Source organism: Schistocerca nitens, chromosome 2 (assembly GCF_023898315.1).
Source record: "Schistocerca nitens isolate TAMUIC-IGC-003100 chromosome 2, iqSchNite1.1, whole genome shotgun sequence".
NCBI classification, from domain to species: domain Eukaryota; kingdom Metazoa; phylum Arthropoda; class Insecta; order Orthoptera; family Acrididae; genus Schistocerca; species Schistocerca nitens.
The window spans coordinates 175,351,517-175,370,513 of NC_064615.1; positions in this window are offsets into that span (position 1 = coordinate 175,351,517).

Genomic DNA, 18,997 nt, shown 5'->3' on the forward strand with positions numbered 1-18,997 from the left:
CGCCTCTGCACGGAGCGGCGGCGCCACCCGGAGACCTCACAGGAGCCGAAATAAAACGGGCGCCGAGGGCGGCAGAGCGCGGCAGCCGGCGCGTTGCTGCGAATTGACCGCATTCTTGACTCGCACAGTGTCTGCCGGGGTCCGCGGCTGTTGGCGTTATTGCGCGGTTTCGCAATTAAGCGGGCTGCGAATGGAGCCGAGCGCCGGCCGCCCCCGGAACGTCGCGCCACTCTACTGCAAGATTGCTTTCGACGGATGCACGGCGAGCGAGCGAGAGAGAGAGTGCGGCCCTGTGTATTTGCCTGCACAAGCGGGATTAGTTTACAGTTCCGGCCCCTGACGAGCTGTTGCGCGAGATTAATGCCTTTGATTCGGCAGTGATGCCGAAATTGCCACATACACATTCTTGGTAACGTTTCGCAATTTGCTTGTTGTGACACATTCGGGAGAAATCAAAAGACTGGGAAGCTGTAAGAAAGTATCTAATTAATGCGGTAGAAGGAACACTGCGCAGATATCTTAATCTACACTACTGGCCATTAAAACTGCTACACCAAGAAGAAATGCAGTTCATAAACGGGTATTCATTGGACAAATATATTATACTAGAACTGACATGTGATTACATTTTCACGCAATTAGGGTGCGTAGATCCTGAGAAATCAGTACCCAGAATAACCACATCTGGCTGTAATAAACGGCCTTGATACGCCTGGGCATTGAGTCAAACAGAGCTTGATGCATGTACAGGTACAGCTGCCCATGCAGATTCAACACGATACCACAGTTAATCAAGAGTAGTTACTTGCGTATTGTGACGAGCCAGTTGCTCCGCCACCATTGAGCAGACGTTTTCAATTGGTGAGAGATCTGGAGAATGTGCTGGCCGGGGCTGCATTTGAACATTTTCTGTATCCAGAAAGGCTCGTATAGGACCTGCAACATGTGGTCGTGCATTATCCTGCTGAAATGTAGGGCTTCGCAGGGATCGAATGAAGGGTACAGCCACGGGTCATAACACATCTGAAATGTAACGTCCACTGTTCAAAGTGCCGTCAATGCGAACAAGAGGTGACCGAGACGTGACACCAATGGCACCATATCATCACGCCGGGTGATACACCAGTATGGCGATGACGAATACACACTTCCAATGTGCGTTCACAGCGATCTCGCCAAAAATGGATGCGACCATCATGATGCTGTAAACAGAACCTGGATTCATCCGCAAAAAATGACGTTTTGCCATTCGTGCACCCAGGTTAGTCGTTGAGTACACCATTGCAGGCGCTCCTGTCTGTGATGCAGCGTCAAGGGTAACCGCACTCATGGTCTCCGACCTGATGGTCCATGATGCTCCAAACGTCGTCGAACTGTTCGTGCAGATGATTGTTGTCTTGCAGACGTCCCCATCTGTTGTCTCAGGGATCGAGTCGTGGCTGCACGATCCGTTACAGCAATGCGGATGATGCCTGTCATCTCGACTGCTAGTGATACGAGGCCGTTGGGATCCAGCACGGCGTTCCATATTACCGTCCTGAACCCACCGACTCCATATTCTGCTAACAGTCATTGGATCTCGACCAACGCCAGCAACAATGTCGCGATACGATAAACCGCAATCGTGATAGGCTCCAATCCGACCTTTATCAGAGTCGGAGACGTGATGGTAGCATTTCTCCTCCTTACACGAGGCATCACAACGTTTCACCAGGCAACGCCGGTCAACTGCTGTTTGTGTATGAGAAATCGGTTGCAAACTTTCCTCATGTCAGCACGTTTTATGTGTCGTCTCCGGCGGCAACGTTATGTGAATGCTCTGAAAAGCTGATAATTTGCATATCACAGCATCTTTTCCCCGTCGGTTAAATTTCGCGTCTGTAGTACGTCATCTTCGTGGTGTAGCAATTTTAATGGCCGGTAGTGTACTTTGCAAGTATTCCCCACCCGGAATACTTCCACAGCACTAGTAGATGCAATTAAAATTTGTTTATTTGAACAAGTAAACTTCGAACATAAACAATCTGTATTTCTAATGCACTACATCAAAACAAAGTGAGCGTCCTATACGAACCCTTTCTTAGTAACGTGAAGGGAAAGTTCGTCACTAAGAATTCTTCTTGAACGAAACGAAAAACAGATTCTTTAGATGGTAGGTTACGTTCTCTTGATCATTGAAAAGTCTTTGCTGTTTGTAAATCTTTCGGGATATGAGGTCGTTGTCCACGAAACTCTTCTGTTCCTAACGATTCGTCCAGAACTGCGTTGGACAGCTTCAGGGGCGTAGCGTCTTGGCAACTGAAGGGAGCAGTAACGCCTGTGAAGACTTCCAACGCAGTTGTGGGCAAAACGTAAGGAACACCATCCTATACCCTGGAAGATTTACTTGCAGCAACGTCATCCGGTCATGAAAGTCTTTATTCCATCAATGAAATGCATGTCTTCATAACAAAGCATATAGTCAAAGTTCTATATCTCGAGGAGCACAATTTGTCCACGGCGCATAATACCAAGGCTCAGAGCACAGGTCGTGGGAGAGCAGCCGTCCGGGTGGATAAGGCGACGTCCGAACCGCCGTGGTGTTCAAACGGTGAAGATAGATCAGTCGCTGGCTGGCGAAGAGGGATCTGGGTCTAGCCGGCTCCGTGCAGGCAGATACACCCGCGCGGTGGAATTCTTCAATTTTCCTATTTGCTATCGAAATTGCCACGGATACAGTAATAGGTACATGTCTGGAGCGCCCCCTGTATCTTCTGCGCCATCTGGCCTGCTACCGGCAGGCCTTCTGGAGGCTGAACGAGATTCCACGAAAACCAGCCTGAACGCAGGGGTCGAGTCGACCACAACCCTCTTAGCGCAGATGCGTTGCGAGTTCGCAGCGTTGAAGGCGAAGCCGAGGGACATGCCAACTTTCATAACTGCAGTCATGCGGCGAATTATGTTTTTCAAGCCTACAGATCTCTTTTCGAAGTGTGGAGCCAAATTTTCTCACAATTCTTCTCAAAGCAGTGGGTATACACAACATCGAAACGCAGCAGGCAGTTCTGCTTGCCGTTTTTATAAAAAATTGTGTGTGATTTAGCAATTCGGACATGAGAACGGTTTTTGGTGATATGGAGTCATGGTACTGTGCTCTAAATGATTTTCATTTTTCTCCTTTATTAACACTGAGACGGGCTCACTGGTTGTGAACGTTTTTGGCGCGAGGACATATTGTGTTCGACAGCAGACGGGAGCACAGCCCAAACGGGACAGGCCTGTACGAAGACTGGCGACTCACGTGGAAGATTCTTGCAACTAAGGCAATGCCGGCCTCCCCACGGAGCAGAAAGCTGATGTCAACCTATACAATAGCACAAACTAATGTCCGGTAGAGGGCAGTGCGGCGGCTAGTGTAGGAGGGGTTGGTGGTGGGGTTGTTTGGGGAAGACCAGACAGCGAGGTCATCGGTCTCATCGGATTAGAGAAGGACGGGGAAGGAAGTCGACTGTGCCCTTTCAAAGGAATCATCCCGGCATTTGCCTGGAGCGATTTAGGGAAATCACGGAAAACTAAATCAGAATGGCCGGACGCGGGATTGAACCGTCGTCCTCCCGAATGCGAGTCCAGTGTGCTAGCCACTGCGCCACCTCGCTCGGTGGCTAGTGCAGGAGTCGGAGCCGATTGTCGGTGTTTTGCGGACCACCTTTGAAGATAACCATCTACAGCTTGTAGAAAGCGCTGATTACAGAAAACAAAGTCTAGACTCATAACGGCTTTTTTTTTTTAATTTCTTGAGCCCTTATGTGCGAGGCTAACGGCATTTGTGGGAAAACGCGCGACTGGTGTAATAGTGTGTGACGTGAAAAGCGCATCACTGATGTCAATGGTTTTTGGTAGTAGGGGAGATTTTCATGTGGTGATTGGAGACTGAAGGAGACGCCCTAGTTTTCCGGAATTCTATGGCTAGAGAGAAACCTCGCGATCTGTCACAGTATTTATTGAATTTGCAATTGGCACTATTTGGCGGGAAGGAATTCTAAAGGCGTATGTGGGCGACACGGGAGAGGGGTCTTCGGGTTAGGACACGGAGGTGTCCGCATCGACTTTGTTTTAATCACGGAGGTACCCGCGTTCTACTTGTGCTTTGGTCGTCATGGTGTCCACGACGGGTCTAGGTATGGTAGTAAAATAAGACCGATCGACTTAGTGTTGCATCGTGGTCGAGCCGGAACATCATTGAGTCGAGACAGGATTCTGATGACTTTGTCTTCACAGAGGGGCCGGTACATCTGCAGTGAACAGCTCGGTACACCAGATTCATATTTACGGTGTGCATAATTCACTGCATCGACAGAGTAGCTCGATTCTATTTCACACTTGTGAGATCCAGGATGAGCACATCTCCCAGGTTCATAGCACTGATGTTGATTGTGTGAACTTCTGGGGACAGTTACCAAATTCTAGTAACTTCTTCGGTCGAGCATTTGCAATATTTCATAGATTTCATTTATCGTTGTACTTTATTAGAGCGTGAATTTTCAAGTGGGCGAGTAATAGCTCCATGGATGTGGAAGGAACAATGCTATCGACTTTGCCTTCTTCTTCTTTTTCTTCTTCTTCTTCTTCTACACTTTACTTATTAGGCAAATTGCCTGATACGTTGCTCATCTCTTGTATGGTCTTCCTCCATATCTTCTTCTAGAAGATTTATAATTTAGAGCCTTTACCGGGAATCTTTCTCCACCCATCAGTTCTAGATTTCCCTTCCATTTTCTTCTATTTTCCTTTCTTTTCGCGTTTAGGATACATATTCCTAAGTATTTCCTTAATCTTCATTTCTTTTTCTATCTCCTATTGGGCATACTTTTAAAAGTCTGTATTAATATATCTAGCAAGAAACTCCCTGTTTAAATACCAAAACTCTGCAAAGTGTCTCATGGAGTGAGGAATTGTAGTGTTTGATGATGATATGACCGTTTTCTAGAGACATTAATCCACCGATAATATTCCAGAGAAATCCAAAGTTTGCAGGCACCGCATTTCACCCCCAAGACTCAAACGCTATACATATTCATCGCAATCACCTGCACTAAACAGTCACACTTTAGACACCAACGTATGGTGCTCATTGGATGCGAATAAAGAGAGCCTTTGCAAATGAATCTGAACCTTTAGGCGATGTCCCGCCCAACAATGATACATCACATACACATTGGTTTCTAAAGAACTTCCCATGTAACGTCCATCAGCAAGGGTAAGCAGTCATGACGCTAAAGTAGCGTGAGGTCCCAAATTCTTCAGCTTTTTTGACTCTCATCCACATGGAACTTTCTTTTCTTTCAGATAAAGATTACAATGGACAAAAACCATACAGATCTATATCGTCCTGTGAATTTGTCCACTAAGTGTCACCTGAAAATAAAATTGCATGTGCTTTTTTATGGACGAAATTTGTCATTCTTTGTTTGATAACAGGTAAGGGAAATGAATAAAACGTTTGGAATAGTAGTACTTGGTTAATGAAATGTTGCTAATACAGACGAAATGCATATATTTCATTCCTTCAGTAGTACAGCATAACAAGAATATCGAATGTTTGAACATGTGCAGGCAAAAGAAATACTTACTTTAGTGTGACATCTGCACACAATATGTTTTGTTTTTCTTCTAATATGCGATGGTGTAGTTAATGAACTACGGAAGCTATAACGAAAAAAAGTTCCAAAACAAACTTAAGCAATCAACATATTCTGATAACTAAGTTTTAGCAAAATTAACTTTGTGTAATAAGCGTCGAAATATGCAGATCACTTAACAATTACGAACCGATATTACGCTTAAATGAATATGAAACGACCATCCCGTGAGTAAATTTCTAACCAACGGAAACTAGAACATACAGCAATGAAATTGGCATTAAATACTAATTTGGGGGTTATGCCAGAAGTGATCTGTAAAGGTCAGCGGCCATCTTAATTTACTGTTGGCAAAGCCTCATCTGCCTTAGCGGCTCATGGGTAAGAACGCTGCTAGTCGGGGCCGCTTCGCAATTAATTACAACACTAAATTGAATATCAGCTTCCGCTTCGACCTGCCCTACAGGCTCTGGCTTACGTCAGCGGTAAAGTCGCTGCGCAGCGCGGACTGCATATCAGGCCTCCACTCTTCACCTGAGGAAGTGCGAACGTTGCCTGCGTGTATTGGGAAAGGCCACTGATCCAACCTGTGGCAGAAAAGGTGTTGCTACCTCGTTATCTGGCGTCATTTACGAAAGTAAACTGTGAAGGGTGTTGTTAGTACGTATCCTGTACCTGCATGGGTTACTCTTGTCAAATGAATTCGTCCAGTTTCACAATACTACATCTTCTATTGACAAAGTGTCTGATAAACCCTCTTGGACTGTCAGCAGATAATACCATTGTTAACCACCTACTAAAGTGGCCAGAAGATCAAAACAAATTACGAAGTGATATCCACATTGTGTGAGAAGTGGCAGTTAATCCTGAACAACAAAATGTTAGAGGTACTCCACATGAGTAGTACAAAATGTGTCTGGTTTGTATTACAAGAAAAATTACAGAATTTTAAAGATAGGAGGAACACAATTTGAAAAGGCCTGGCTACATACAGAAATTAAGCCACAGGACGAACAGAAAGAAGAACTATCTGGATACCTCTACCAACTGCTTCTTGATTTAAATAATGTGCTAAAATCATTAGAATGAATTATGTTGAGGATATGTTACAATCCTGCTCAGAAAATCTATAGCTACAGTAGTAGATAGAAATATGAAAAAAACTATATGAAAAAAAAATTATGAAAAGAAATACTACAATGCCCATAGTAAAACACCACATAATTTCTATGAAAAAATTGTAAATAATACCGACTTTAGTTTTAAAAACACATGACAAATCTCACTGAACAAATGTCTTAAGCACAATATCAGACCAATGTTTAACCAAAATAATGTAAACAATCCTCACAGTAGGTACTAATAAAGCACTAAACAAATTGTCATAGCACATAACATTATTGAAACTATCTGCAAGAAAATAAAAATGTAAGTAATGCTACATTATCATCTTTGAAGGAAACAAAATGTTAAAACAGCTGAAAATGAACATGATGCTATTGTTGTAACTGATAAAGAAACAAAAAGTTGCAAATTAATGAACTCCATTGCACCCAGACTCAGAGCACAACCAAAAATCAAAAGACTTCACATCCCGGTTACACCTATAACTAACTTATAGAATACACAAGCATTCCTCCAGTAAATTTACACTTTTTAACCATCACATTCAGAAAACAATACACATGACTCAACAATTCTTATCAAAAAGACAAAAGTCCCCATGGATACTAGGTTTGTCTTATTTGATAATGTTAGCGCTGAGCCGCGCCACTGGTGGCTCTGTACCACGAGCGCACTTTACCGCTGCAGTATAGGCTAGCCGGCAAGCAGCCTCGCGCCCCCTCGCGTTCATAGCCACATCACTACAAGTTACGCAGCAAAGATAAGATTTATTAAACTCGTTTTTTTTCCATCCGAACTAACATATTAGAAATAACATGGAAGGCCAGCTATTACAACAGCAGCAGTGATGGAGCCGGAGCCGCGACTATATGATGTCCGCACATCATATAGTCGCGGCTCCGGCTCCATCACTGCTGCTGTTGTAATAGCTGGCCTTCCATGTTATTTCTAATATGTTAGTTCGGATGGAGAAAAACGAGTTTAATAAATCTTATCTTTGCTGCGTAACTTGTTGACTAATCACTTCTGTTCTTGTCCATCTTTCCTACGACTACAGCTGGCGCATCATTCTGTAGCGCATTCCTCCTTAACGTTGAGTGCGAAATCGTGCACAACACTTACAGAACTAGATAGACAATGCGTTTTCCAGGATCAAACAAACCACTTGTGTGTCTCGAAAAATCAGAATTCAGAGCCAACTCTGCACGCTCAACACCAGCACGCCACACGTTCCAGAATGCCAAGTGCATACTCTGCCCGGCAGGACAGGGCGCTGGCTCCACTGCTTTCAGCCTCGCCTCGCGCTCTCCACATTCAGGAACCCAGCACTCCATTCGCAATAAAGTCCCCAAGTCAACTCGTGGAGCCACGAAACATTACCGTTTCCGCCAGAGACAGCAGCCATCATGAAACTTCCTGGAAGATTAAAACTTTGTGCTGGACCGAGACTCGAACTCGGGACCTTTGCCTTTCGCGGGCAGGTGCTCTACCAACTGAGCTACCCAAGCACGACTCACGCCCCGTCCTCACAGCTTTACGTCTGCCAGTATCTCGTCTTCTACCTTCCAAACTTTACAGAAGCTCTCCTGCGAACCTTGCAGAACTAGCACTCCTGAAAGAAAGGATACTGCGGAGACATGGCTTAGCCACAGCCTGGGGGATGTTTCCAGAATGAGATTTTCACTCTGCAGCGGAGTGTGCGCTGATATGAAACTTCCTGGCAGATTAAAACTGTGTGCCGGACCGAGACTCGAACTCGGGACCTTTGCCTTTCGCGGGCAGGTGCTCTACCAACTGAGCTACCCAAGCACGACTCACGCCCCGTCCTCACAGCTTTACGTCTGCCAGTATCTCGTCTCCTACCTTCCAAACTTTACAGAAGCTCTCCTGCGAACCTTGCAGAACTAGCGCTCCTGAAAGAAAGGATACTGCGGGGACATGGCTTAGCCACAGCCTGGGGGATGTTTCTAGAATGAGATTTTCACTCTGCAGCAGAGTGTGCGCTGTTATGAAACTTCCTGGCAGATTAAAACTTTCTGCCGGACAGAGACTCGAACTCGGGACCTTTGCCATTCGTGGGCAAGTGGGCCTTTCATTCAGGAGTGCTTGTTCTGCAAGGTTCGCAGGACAGCTTCTGTAAAGTTTGGAAGGTAGGAGACGAGGTACTGGCAGAAGTAAAGCTGTGAAGACGGGGCGTGAGTCGTGCTTGGGTAGCTCAGTTGGTAGAGCACTTACCCGCGAAGGGCATAGGTCCCGAGTTTCAGTATCGGTCCGGCACACTGTTTTAATCTGCCAGGAAGTTTCATAACAGCGCACACTCCGCTCATTCAGCAAGCGTCATGTCCGCCAAGCGATTCAATGAACCAGAGTGTTGCCCACCTTGGTGCCAAAAAAAGGTAACTCGTGCTATCCTTGGGCACATGATTGTCGAAATCCAAAAACAGATGTCAAAGCTGCAGTTTCTGACTGCTATTCTTGCGTGACAGTGAAGTCCAAAGTATCTGTTCTTTCGACTCCATCGTGGGCAAAATGTTCGGCCCGGCGCCCCCTGGAACCTGACCGATCTGACAGAGGGGTCCGCGCTCCGTTTCTTCTTGCGCTGTGTGTCAAGGAGCGCCACTCTGCAATTCTTTGAGCGGGTGGCGCCGCTCCGCGCCGCACAAAGCCGCGCTGCTCGCTCGCGGCCGGCGGGCGTGCGAGCGCTCCGCCTCTACTTGCTGCAGTGCGCCGGCCGGCCTTTGTAATGCAAATCGCTCGCTCGGAGCCGCCGGCAGAAACTACAGCGGCAGATCAAAGTCTGCTGCCTGCCGGTAGTGTCGGCGGCTGCCGGCGACCGACAGCGGTCCGTGCGCTCATTAGCTCTGTGTTTACGCCAGCTTAAGGCACCGCAGTCGGCCCACACATGTCCGCCTACACTGTGCTTGTGTGCGTTCTTGCTGCACACTATACGTGAAATACGTTGTGCAAGCGAAAACGCTGAAGCTACAGAAAGACTGTAAATGAAGCACTAGACAGACCTAAGTCGTTCGGTGAATGGTGCCGTGACAGACGGAGGAGATAACTTTCGTACCGATTTCAGAAAGTAAGTTACACACGTCGTCATTGTCCCTGCGGAAGCACAGTGGCCCACAGTGAGAAATGAGTACATGTTCCACGTTTCCGTAGACACAGGTCTGTTGCGGCAGGAATAACAGGTGCGTCAGTGAAATGGCACGGCAAATCGGAAACGTATTCCAAAGTTGAAGTTCGAAGCACTGTCCGATTTTTGTGTGCAAAACGTCCAAATTGCACACAAATTCACCGTGAAATTCTGAAAGTATGTAGACGAAGTTCAGCGTGGCATCTAGCGGTAGTGAAATGCTGCCAGTAACTCGATCAAGGAACTCACAGACATGGAGGATGCTGATCGTCAAGTCAAAATTTAGCAGTTTCACAGTGAGCAGAAAGAAAATATGGTTGGCGTTCGGGTAGAGCTGGGGGGATGGGGGGGGGGGGGAGAGTACAGATTTTTTGACGATGAAGACGTTGGCTCTGTGACTATGGAGCGGATTTATATCGTTGAAGAACGATAAGTAGAATGTTCCTATCAATGTTTACAGAGACTTGGTGTCCAAGTTGCAAGACAGTACCGTATAGCGGTGTCACAGTGACGTGTACTACAGTATTCACTAAAATTTACTTGGATTGTCATAATAATGTGTCACATTTTGTAGTCCCCTCGCACACACAAACAAAAAAATGCCTCACTTGCTAATGATCTGAATTATCAGCACGTAATCTGGGAAATATAGTCAAAAAGTACAACTAGTAGACGCTTCTGACATAAAGGGAGGTCTTTCCAGGGGCCAGCATAGATCCTGGGTTCGATTGTGGCGAGAGTGGGGTAAGGGGAAGCGGGCAGGGTTCATTACTGTCCTCCAACACCTAAACTCGTAAATATTACTTGCAGTCAGCTACACTTTAAACGTGGCACTGATGTCAACGATTTTTAAATAATAATAGCGATAAAATACGTAAGGTATTTTAATATAATCATAATAATAATTTTTTTTACGTCAGCACTTAGAACCTAGCTTTGGTGTAATAAAATATAAACTATAGCAATTATCTGGATCAGTCAGTTTTCATTTACTTCCTCGACGCATTTCTTAGGTATACACCCTCATCTTCAAGTGAATAAGTGAAATACATTACATTTTTGTTTGTTATACCATAATTCACTGATTCGCTTGAAGAGCAGGGTGCAAGCCCTCGACACGCTTCATGAGAGTAAATAAAATGTGACTGATAGAAATAATAGTTTCAATTTATCTTTTATTCCAGTGAACAGTCGCAGTTTCTTAACCACAGTCAGCATGGACAACATACGGTAAAGCCTTAGCATTGAATCTCAGAAGTTACAGTTCAAAAAAATATTGCATCTGAAAAGCATTCGTCTAAAAATGAAAAAAACATTATGTCTCATGTACTTAATTTAAAAACTGTAATACTACCAATCTCTTACATCTTTGAATAATGTGACCTTCGTATTAGAGAAGTGTATTTGCCCAGATCGCAATAAATATATTCGTAGACTACTAGTTTCGGTAAGTTAAACTATCATTTTCAGATCATTTACATACTCACATCATTATGTAGTGCTCGGTCATTTAGTTATGATCATATCTGGGAACAACTCCCTGGTACATCCACGACTAATTGTACACTATATACAGTTGCACAATGGTCCTTGTATGTACATGATCTGGAGATGTCAATTTAACTTGCAGGAAATACTTATCTACATACACGGAGTGTTCCGCCTAAGAGTCGACAGGCACATTTTCTCTGTTGTTTTGGCAGGTATTTTCAATTTCTTGTTTGCAAAGTGTAGCTGGAGTCCGCGGAAACAAATACGACTCATCACATCTCCCACATGACGCACAGCGTCGATTGAAACGTCAGTTTGTTTCCCGTTACAAACTTTTAAAGTGGAATTTTATGTGCCATTCGACAGATCTGTCCCAAATTAGTGTAATGCCACATTCGTTTTATCGACTTGTATTAACAGGGACAATGAAACACTATGAATACCAACACTCCGCCAGCGACAGCACCACACTGGCCCGCGCTAATTCCTACCGCTATGAAGGACGGTAAGGGATGAGGTTCTGCGCAGAATCGGAGAGGAAAGGAATATTTGGAAAACTCTGACAAGGAGAAGGGACAGGATCATAGGACATCTCTTAAGACATCAGGGAATGACTTCCGTGGTACTAGAAGGAGCTTTAGAGGGCAAAAGCTCTATAGGAAGACAGAGACTGGAACACATGCAACAAATAATTGAGGACGTAGGTTGCTACTCTGAGATGAAGAGGTTAGCACAGGAGAGGAATTCGTGGCGGGCCGCATCAAACCCGTCAGAAAACTGATGCCAAAAGAAAAAGAAAAAAAAAAGCAGCGCTGCTCAAACGCTGCTGGAGCATTAGTATTCTTTGTGTTTCACTGTTCCTGTTAATACATACTGATTAAACGAAAAACGCTCTAGACTAATTTGGGACCGATCAGTCGAATGGGCACGTAAAATTCCGAAATGAAAAATAATTTTGTTCTAAGGGGACATAAAGAGACGCTTTCCTCGAAGCTTGGTGTCATATGAAAATCATGAACAGTATCTGTTTGAGCTGACTCCAGCTCACATTGCGAGAAACAAAATTGCAGATATCTTCCGAAACACCAAAGAAAAACAAATGTGACTGACTATCCATAGGAGAGACACCTGGCATATTCACAGCGAACTGGACAAATAAACTTCTCTAGTGAGAAGATTATATTGTTCAGATTCATAGAGCACTCTAATGCTGACAGTGTAACGTAACTTTCTTGAAAATTTTGATGCTTCATGATTTACAAATGGTTCAAATGGCTCTAAGCACTATAGCACATCAGTCCCCTAGACATAGTACTACTTAAACCAAACCAACCGAAGGACATCACACACATCCATGCCCGAGGCAGGATTCGAACCTGCGACCGTAGCAGCAGCGTGGTTCCGGACTGAAGCGCCTCGAACTCTCGGCCACAGCGGCCGGCTGCGACCGTAGCAGCAGCGCGGTTCCGGCCTTAATTGCCTAGAACCGCTCGGCCACATCGGCCAGCTCATGATTTACACCTTATAATGTCGATGTGTGTACCAATCAGTATCAGCATGTCACTTAGCACTGAGTGTGAAATACTGTGAACAGAAGTGTGAAGACTACGGACATTTCAGTGTGTGAACGAAGCAAATGTGGTTTTTTTCAGTCGTAACCGCTTATTATCGACAAATCTTTCATGTTGGCGTTTCTTAACTTCCTACGGTTTTTCAGATGTGCCTGTGGATTTAAGAACCCTGTTGAATTCGTTGGTGACAGCAAGTACCGTCAGTCTCAAGTTTGTGCCTATTTACATGGCTACAGTCACACGCGTCAGGTCGTAAGCATATCTGGGTGAGAAGTTCTCACACAGAAAAGTACCCTGTGTGAAATCTGGGTTGTAATTAATGAATTCCTTGACTTTTTTACACTCTTAGCTCTCATGCTACATTTTCTACAAAGGTTATCTGTGAAGTTTTAAAATTGATATGTGGAAAAATACATATCCTTTCTTTGGTGTGGGGGGGGGGGGGTGGGTGGGGGGGATAGGGGAGTGTTTTGACTCCTAGAAGTTCTCCCTTCCTGATTCTACATGTGGCAAGTCACGCAAAGTTTAAGAATTAAAAAAGTTATACATGATGATATTACAGAACGAATACGCAGTTTCTCTTGCCTAGACTACATCTACATCTACATCTACATCCATACTCCGCAGCCACCTGACGGTGTGTGGCAGAGTATAACCTAAAGAGAGTATTTGTACATACAGATATGGAGATATCAGTATCTGTTAGTTAAAATCGAGGAGTAAAACAAGGGCGTTGTCTCTCTGCGACAGTGTTTGATGTATATTTAAACGACACCACACGTATGAGCAAAAGTATCCTATCAATACTGGGTCTTACACCAGGACAATACGAATTTAATGATACATTGCTGTTTGCTGACGACCTGATCGTTATAAATAAAACAAAAGGTGGATTGAAGAGACAGTTAGATAAGCTACGGCTGTTCTCAATACAACGTCATTTAAATGTCTCGATAAACAAAATAAAATGCCGGCTTTTTTAGAGAGAAAGTTTCTGCCACCCAAAACAACCAACTAATTCATCAAGCTGCTTTGGATATAAATTATCTTTCGACGACAAGACAGAGGTAAATATTCCGTTAAGTAAACTGAGAAGGCAAAAGTCTTGAGATAATGATAAACACATATGTAGATTACTGTAGATTACACAAGGGATAAATGGGCAATGCACTGCCAGACATGTCATTTGTACTCAAGTGATTCATATGAAACGGTTTCCGACGTGATTATGACCGTTCGAAAGAATTAACAAATTTTGGATACGGAATGGCAGTTGGAACTAGACGCACGGAACATTCGATTTCGTAAATCGTTAGGGAATTCAGTATTCCGAGATCCACAGCGTCAAGATTGTGCCGTGCAAACCACATTTCAGGCATTGCCTCTCACGGCGGGCAACGCAGTGTGCGACAGACCTCACTTGACGACCGAGAGCAGCAGCGTTTTCGTAGTCAGTGCTAACAGACAAGCAGTACTGCGTGAATTAACTATAGAAACCAATGTAGGACTTAAGACGAAAGCATGCGTTAGAAATCTGTTGCTAACGCGCTATGGCAGCAGACGACCAACGTGAGTGTCTTCGCTAACAGCACGTCATCGCCTCCAGTGCCTCACCTGGGGTTGTGACTATATCAGTTGGACCCTAGCACTCCATCTTCAGGCCACAAGTGGCCCATCGGGACAATCTGACCGCCGTGTCATCCTCATTTGAGGATGCGTCAGGAGGGGCATGTGGTCAGCACACTCGACCGGAGCCGCTACTATTCGGTCGAGTAGCTCATCAATTGGCATCATGAGGCTGAATGCACCCCGAAAAATGGCAACAGCGCATGGCGGCTGGATGGTACCCATCCAAGTGCCGGCCACGCCCGAAAGGGCTTAACTTCGGTGATCTCACGGGAATCGGTGTATCCACAGCGGCAACGCCGTTGCAGTTGGACCATAGACGACTGCAAAATCGTGGCCTTGTGAGATGAGTCCCTATTTCAGTTGGTAAGAGGTGATGGTGGTGCAGGGTTGTGGCGCAGACACCACAAATCCATGGAGCCAAGTTGTCAACAAGGCATTCTGCAAGCTGGTAGTGGCTCCATAACAGTATGGCCTGTGTTTACATGGAATGGACTGATCCTCTGTGTGTTGACCATTTGCAGCCTTTCATGGACGTCATGTTCCCAAACAACGATGGAAAGGTTATGGATGACACCAGGTCACACCTGCTCGTGACTGGACGTTTCAAGCTACCCATATCACCAGACATGAATCCCATCAAGGGGTAATTTCGTGCTCCAAATGATGCACCGACATCACTTTAGAAATTACGGAAGGTAGCGTGGCTCAGTATTTCAGCAGGGGACTTCCGACAATTTGTTGAGTCCATGCCACTTTTTGTTGTTGGACTATGACAGGCAAAATGAGGTTCGACACGATATTATGAGGTATCCCATGACTTTTGTCATATCGGCGTAAGTTCAAACGATACGGGGCACCACAACAAGAACATTAAAAAACAAAACCCAGGACTTCCAGCTGAGATTCTATAATGCAACGGCTCTCCCTGTGTTGGTTTATTGAATTGAGTCATGGTCAATGATGGATACATAGAGAAAAGCCACAAACAAGCAATGGAAATGAAATTTGTAAGGTCTCTAAATGGATGTCCAATAGAGATCGATTTGGGAATAAACAGATAAGAGAATTGTTAAAAGTATATTAAACAGACTATAAAATACAATTACATAAAAAAGTGGAAAGATCATCTAGAATGTACGATTATGAGTGAAAGAAGACTACCAAAGGCAGCAAGTGGATACAAGTCAGTCGGAAGAAATGTGGGAAGGCGAAAGAAAAAACGAGAATAAATCATATGAAGCAGGAGCAGGTCACTAAGGCCTAATCCATGTTCGCCGGCGGGTATGAACCGAGCGGCTCTAGGCGCTTCCGTCTAGAACAGCGCGACCGCTAGGTCGCAGGTTCTAATCCTGCCTCGGGCGTGGATGTGTGTGATGTCCTTAGGTTACTTAGGTTTAAGTAGTTCGAAGTTCTAGGGGACTGTTGACCTCAGATGTTAAGTCCCATAGTGCTCAGAGCCATTTGAACAATTTGAACCTAATCCATGTTCAGAAGCAGAAGAAGATGAAAATAAGGCACGAGTAAGTATTGGATGTGATGTTGGTCGTCGGCTGCTGAGCCGATGAGGTGTATTTGTTTCCGAACAGTGCTGGTAAAAATTGGTTCCTGACGCCCCACGTTCAGACCGCCTGCGATCTCACTAAGCAGATCGCCGATCGCCTCATATGGCTCTGTAAGGGGGCCGGACGTCCGTTCGTCAGACACTTGGGGCCGTCCTTTGTGGCAGTTCAAGCGTGCGTAAACATTTCCTCTGCAGCACCGCAAATTCATCCTAGATTCGGAAACGCTAATTCGTGCGTAATCTTCGTTATGCCATGACCCTTCCACCTTGCATTGGTTCCCATACGGAATTCAAAGTCGGTTAACTCCTGACTTGCTGCCATCTTGACTAGACCCCTGTCCGCAACGTAACACACAGATATCGTGTCTAAACTTGTTTTGGATGCCGCATGTAGCCCCAGAGCTCGCAAGTCGTAAAAGCCACATCAAATGCGACAACCCATTCCGTGATCTCTAACCTCACCATTAATAGCCCATGAGGAAAGATGGGAGATTATAAACAAAATATCGAAAATTCAACGAATGTATGGTACAATTCAGACGACGTATAAGTAGAAAAGCCAGAAATTACCACAAAATTTTGTTAGGTGATGGTAGTCGACATGTTGACATACGGCACCGAGAACGCGACAGTTAGCGGAACAGGCAATAGGAATTAAATAACTATGTACAGGACAATCTTAATCTGGAAATTTCAATGTACAAAATATAAGGTTCGGTCACATTAACCTGATCACCGCCTATATTCGACGTCAAACTGCAATAACCACTCACAGATGGCAGATGGTAGCGCTGGCAGTGTAGAGCACATAAAGGGCGGAGAAGAAAACAGTAGCCGTCGTAATGCGGAAACGGAGCGGTTTATCTGATGTCCGAAAGTGAATGGTAATGGGCTTTCGTGCCAAGTGTTGCGGCTTTCTCGAAACGGCTAAGTCTGTTCGCATACTATCTTGCTTAAAGTATACCGTACATGGCAAAATTGAGCTTTCCAAAACAGATCGCGAGCCTACTGTAGTGCACCAGGGGTAGTATTTGACATGGGTCAACGGCGACTGCAGAGATATGTATGGGCGAATAGTCGTGAAACTGTTGAGCAACTGACCGCCAAGATGAAACATGGCATTAGCAACAGTCCCGATGTCATTCTCAATGGACAGAAGTCTCCCGAAGTAAGAGTGATTTCAGGTGTGCCGCAGGGGAGTGTCGTAGGACCGTTGCTGTTCACAATATACATAAATGACCTTGTGGATAACATCGGAAATTCATTGAGGCTTTTTGCGGATGATGTTGTAGTATATCGAGAGGTTGTAACAACGAAAATTGTACTGAAATGCGAAGGATCTGCAACGAATTGACGCATGGTGCAGGGAATGGCAATTGAATCTCAATGTATACAAGTGTAATGTGCTGCGAATACATAGAAAGAAAGATCCCTTATCATTTAGCTACAATATAGCAGGTCAGCAACTGGAAGCAGTTAATTCCATAAATTATCTGGGAGTAGGCATTAGGAGTGGTTTAAAATTGAATGATCATACAAAGTTGATCGTCGGTAAAGCAGATACCAGACTGAGATTCATTGAAAGAAACCTAAGGAAATGCAATACGAAAACAAGGGAAGTAGGTTACAGGAAACTTGTCCGCTCACTGCTTGAATATTGCTCACCAGTGTGGGATCCGTACCAGATAGGATTGATAGAAGAGATAGAGAAGATCCAACGGAGAGCAACGCCCTTCGTTACAGGATCATTTAGTAATCGCGAAAGCGTTACGGAGATGATAGATAAACTACAGTGGAAGACTCTGCAGGAGAGACGCTCAGTAGCTCGGTACGGGCTTTTGTTGAAGTCTCGAGAACATACCTTTACCGAGGAGTCAAGTAGTATATTGCTCCCTCCTACGTATATCTCGCGAAGAGACCATGAGGATAAAATCAGAGAGATTAGAGCCCACACAGAGTCATACCGACAATCTTTCTTTCCACGAACAATACGAGACTGGACTAGAAGGGACAACCGATAGAGTTACTCAAAGTACCCTCCGCCACACACCGTCAGGTGGCTTGCGGAGTATGGATGTAGATGTCAATATAGATGTACCATTTACTACAAAGCCTTTGCTCGAGTAGAAGCAAATAGGACTGCGGAATCTGGGAGGACAATACACAGGACTATTAATTAACTTTTCATAACTGGTATTCACATTCATGTAAAAGTTTTTGAAAGACATCATGTTTACGCCTGTGACTGTTAAACTTTTTATTCCTACTATTGAATTTTCGGCCTTAGACCATTATCAAATGCAGATGTTTTGGCTTTAAGTCATGTGAACTTTATACACGACATCTAAATGTGTCAGCGCGTATAAAGTTGACATGGCTTAAAGCCAAAACATCTGGAATTGATAACGGCCTAAGGCCGAAATTGAAATATTGGAAATAAGAAGTTTAACAATCACTGGCGTAAACATGACGTCTTTCAAAAAATACAGGACAATAGTTTCCGGCCTTGCGGTTCTAGGCGCTTCAGTCTGTAACCGCGTGACCGTTACGGTCGCTGGTTCACATCCTGCCTCGGGCACGGATGTGTGTGATGTCCTTAGGTTAACTAGGATTAAGTAGTTCTAAGTTCTAGGGGACTGATGACCACAGATGTTAAGTCCCATAGTGCTCAGAGCCATTTTTGAACTATAGTTTCCTCTGAAGAAGGCATAGGTCAAGAGGCCTACGCCTTAAGAATGACGATGACGATGATACTGATGGTAGTCTTGGCATTGTATAATCACTCAATAGCATAGGCTTCAAAAACGATATCTGTGCACGCGCCCCAGCGTCGGTAGGTTCGATAATCCACAAACATGTTTTC